This window comes from Poecilia latipinna, unplaced genomic scaffold, assembly GCF_001443285.1.
Source record: "Poecilia latipinna isolate Pla-1442-1.1 unplaced genomic scaffold, P_latipinna-1.0 Scaffold490, whole genome shotgun sequence".
Classification (NCBI taxonomy): Eukaryota; Metazoa; Chordata; class Actinopteri; order Cyprinodontiformes; family Poeciliidae; genus Poecilia; species Poecilia latipinna.
In genome coordinates, this window is record NW_015113106.1 from 295,565 (window position 1) to 298,882 (window position 3,318).

The 3,318-nt window shown below is 36.6% G+C and overlaps 1 protein-coding gene across 2 annotated transcripts in view; it reads left to right on the forward strand.

The window, feature by feature from the left end:
* The first annotated feature begins 2,100 nt into the window (after positions 1–2,100).
* The window catches only part of LOC106952074 (SERTA domain-containing protein 2-like), a 42,543-nt gene continuing 41,325 nt past the window's right edge, over positions 2,101–3,318 (forward strand). Inside the window, exon 1 of one of the 2 annotated variants that reach the window (XM_015039955.1) lies at positions 2,101–2,413. The gene's annotated coding sequence lies outside the window, so the exon portion shown is untranslated. The remainder of the gene's footprint in view (positions 2,414–3,318) is intronic. The other variant, XM_015039954.1, reaches the window with a different exon arrangement.

Below are 3,318 nucleotides of genomic sequence, written 5' to 3' on the forward strand. Positions count from 1 at the left end.
TCGATTATTATTAATCATAATAACCTGTTGTAGAAATATAGACTTGTTTAAAGTTGATAGTTGAAAATTTACACAAATTATCTTCTACTTTATTCAGCCATCAAAAACTTTATGAGATTTGAATATTTTACTCTGAATGTAGGTGAAATTGATTGAATTAATTCAAATTGTTTGATTTTTCTTGTATAGATTACACTTTTTAGTGTACGTCTTATTTTTTCTGTACACTAATACTAGTAAATATTAAGTACTAGCACCAAGTAACTAATCAAAACATAAGTAATTTAATATTTAAAAATTAAATCATCAAATGGACCAAAATATAAAGTTATGTGGAAATTTTGATAATTCAAAGACAGAAATGAAAAATATTTAATATAAATATCATTACAAAATGAAGAAATCAGGAAGAAATTAATATTTCTCCAATTTGATTCAGTATAAATATAAATAAAAAACTATAATCAAGCTCTTCATACAGTGAAGTTACTCATCAGAAATTTTACTCACACAACAGTAGCAACACTTCAAAATAAATTCACTCAAGTAAAAGTAAAAAGCAGTAGTAAAAATACAAATAAAATTACATTTCCCCCCAAAAAACTTACTTTAGTAAGTGTAATTGAGTAAATGTAACTAGTTACTACCCGAATGGTCATCATATGTCTTGTAATCTGTATTTAATTTGCTAATATGACCATAAAGGATTTCCCCCAGAATGACTGTTATTCTTTCAGATTTTATCTGAATTTACAAATTTAGCTGCTACTTCTTTATTATATCTATATTTCTAACGATGTATTTATTTATTTACTCGTTTCTTGTATTTTAAAATTAATCTTTCATGTTTACTATGCATTTTTTCAGAGTACGTCTCTCTCTTAATAGGCATGGCTTCCGGACAGCGGCCCCCCGTGGCCCCCCACGCTCCCACGCACAGAGGAAGAGGAACCGTGCGGTGGGCTGCGTGACTGCTCACCACTGTGCACGCTTCCGCGCAGCCGCTATTGGCTGCCCCCGTGTTGTGTGGGCGGGACACGAAACTCTGAGTCAGCTGTGACTCACCGCACAACACGTCTGTCACCGTTGAGACGAGCTGATGCGTTCAAGGACAGTGGGAATAAATATATACCTTGAACTCAGCACGGTGCCGGTGTCCCAATAGGTTCTATTTACAAAAACTTTAGCAAAAGTTTTGCTTACAAGGCTTATGCATCAATATGTCTGAAACCTTGATCAGATATTTTTGGTTCATTTATCAAAATGGCGTCATGTTTTAATTTTGTTTGTTTTCTTAAATGCCAATTGACTTCTGCATCTTTTGTAGCTTTGCGTGAACATCTTACCTCTTGCATCTGTTAAATGTAAAATAATTGACTAATACAATGTTATTTAGATGGTTTTTTCGCTTTAATCCCCAATAGTGAAACTTTATTAACTCTCAATTCTTCCATTATTCTGAGAAAACAATTAAATTTGACAGAATCGACTTCAACTCAATTCTACTATGGTGAAGCACGGTGGTGGCAGTGTCATGTTGCAGGGGAGTCTTTTCTACAGCAGGGTCAAGATGAGATTAAAGTCAGAATTCTGAGAAAAAGGTCAGAATTCTGAGATTAACATCTGGATTTTCAGATCAAAGTCAGAATTCTGAGAGTAAACTCAGAACTTTTAGGTTTAAGTCGGAATTCTAAGGATAAAAAGTTTGAATTCTGAGATTAACGTCTGGATTCCCAGATTAAAGTCAGAAGTTTGAGGTGAAAGTTTGGACTCTGAGATTAAAGTCCCAATTTTTAGGTTAAAGTCAGAATTATGAGGGGAAAAAAAAGTCAGAATTCTGAGATTAAACTCAGAATTCTTAGATTTATTTCAGAATTGTAAGAAAACGTCAAAATTCTGAGATGAATGTCCAAATTTTTAGATGAAAATCTGAATTTTGAGATTAAAGTCAGAATTTTTAGATTATAATCACAATTCAAGTCACTATTTCTTTTTACTTGTGTATAATTTTTTAACTTCTCTGTCTATAAATAACAGATAAATCATGAAGTGAACTCTGCTTTTGTAAATATTAGATGTTTGCTACGTGATATAATCGAAAACAATATTCTGTTTAGGCCCCTGAAGCCGTCGGACCGGCTCTACCAAATAATCTAAAAATAACTTTCTGAGTCGCTGACAGTGCAGGGAGCTCCCATTTTCTCCTCGATTGCGCGGTGCTTGAACGCACCACCAGCCTGGCTGATGTTACTTCGCCTAGGCTGGGTTTTCACAGCGGGCTTTGGGTCTTCAGGTGCGGCAGCCAGCAGACCTCTCGGCGCCGGACGGAGTGGATTTCCTCCCCGAACACATTTTATTTCTCCCCCTCTGTGTTCCGGTTCGGTCACCGTGCTGGACGTGTCTCCCACGGAGGGTGAGTGTCTCAAAGTGCGGGTTTGAACTCTGCGGGATTCCTGCGGTTCACTTGTCAGTCGCGGTGTCTCCCGGGACATTTCCGTGTCAAAAACACGTTTGTTGTTGTAACGTGTCTCGGTTGATTGGTGTTGACTGGACTGGGATGTTTCCGTCAGCCGAGTGGAAAAGCGCTGCGTGGAATTCCCGTTACGTCGCCGCGGTGCTGTCACTCGTCAAAAAACCGGCGTGGCGCCAAATGTGCGCCGGAAAAAAATAGGAATTAAGCGGAATTTATTCACCGGTTTGAGGTGAAATAGGAAAAGTTGAGTAAATTGACCAGTTGAATGTGAGTTGATTGAGATTTTACAGTCGGATTAATTTGGTTTAATTTGGTAAACGATGAAACAGTTTGAATTTCACAGAAACTTTGACCACAGTGATAGATCAGATTTAAATAGCTAAAATTTTCTAATCACACAGATAAAAAGAGACCAGATTTTATTATTTTCCTCGTCTTTGAAAACTGATTTTAGTTTCTGGTTATCTGTCTTGAAAAGTTTGGAAAAGTCCTGGAATTTATTTGGAATCTTAAGGGAACAGGAAGCAGAGGAAAAGAATATTTTAGTTCCTGAATCTCAGATTCGCTGTAAAAAATAATTAAAATGAAGTTGATTCAACAAGGAGGTTTTTTACAGTGGCTGTTAAAGAAGAGATGCTTATAGAAATCCATCCATGTTTCTATCTGTCCATCCATCTTTCTATCCATCCATCCATCTTTTCATCCATCCATTCATCCATGCATCCATCCATGTTTCCATCCATCCATTCATCCATCATCCAACCATCCATGTTTCTATCCATCCATCCATCTTTTCATCCATCCATTCATCCATGCATCCATCCATGTTTCCATCCATCCATTCA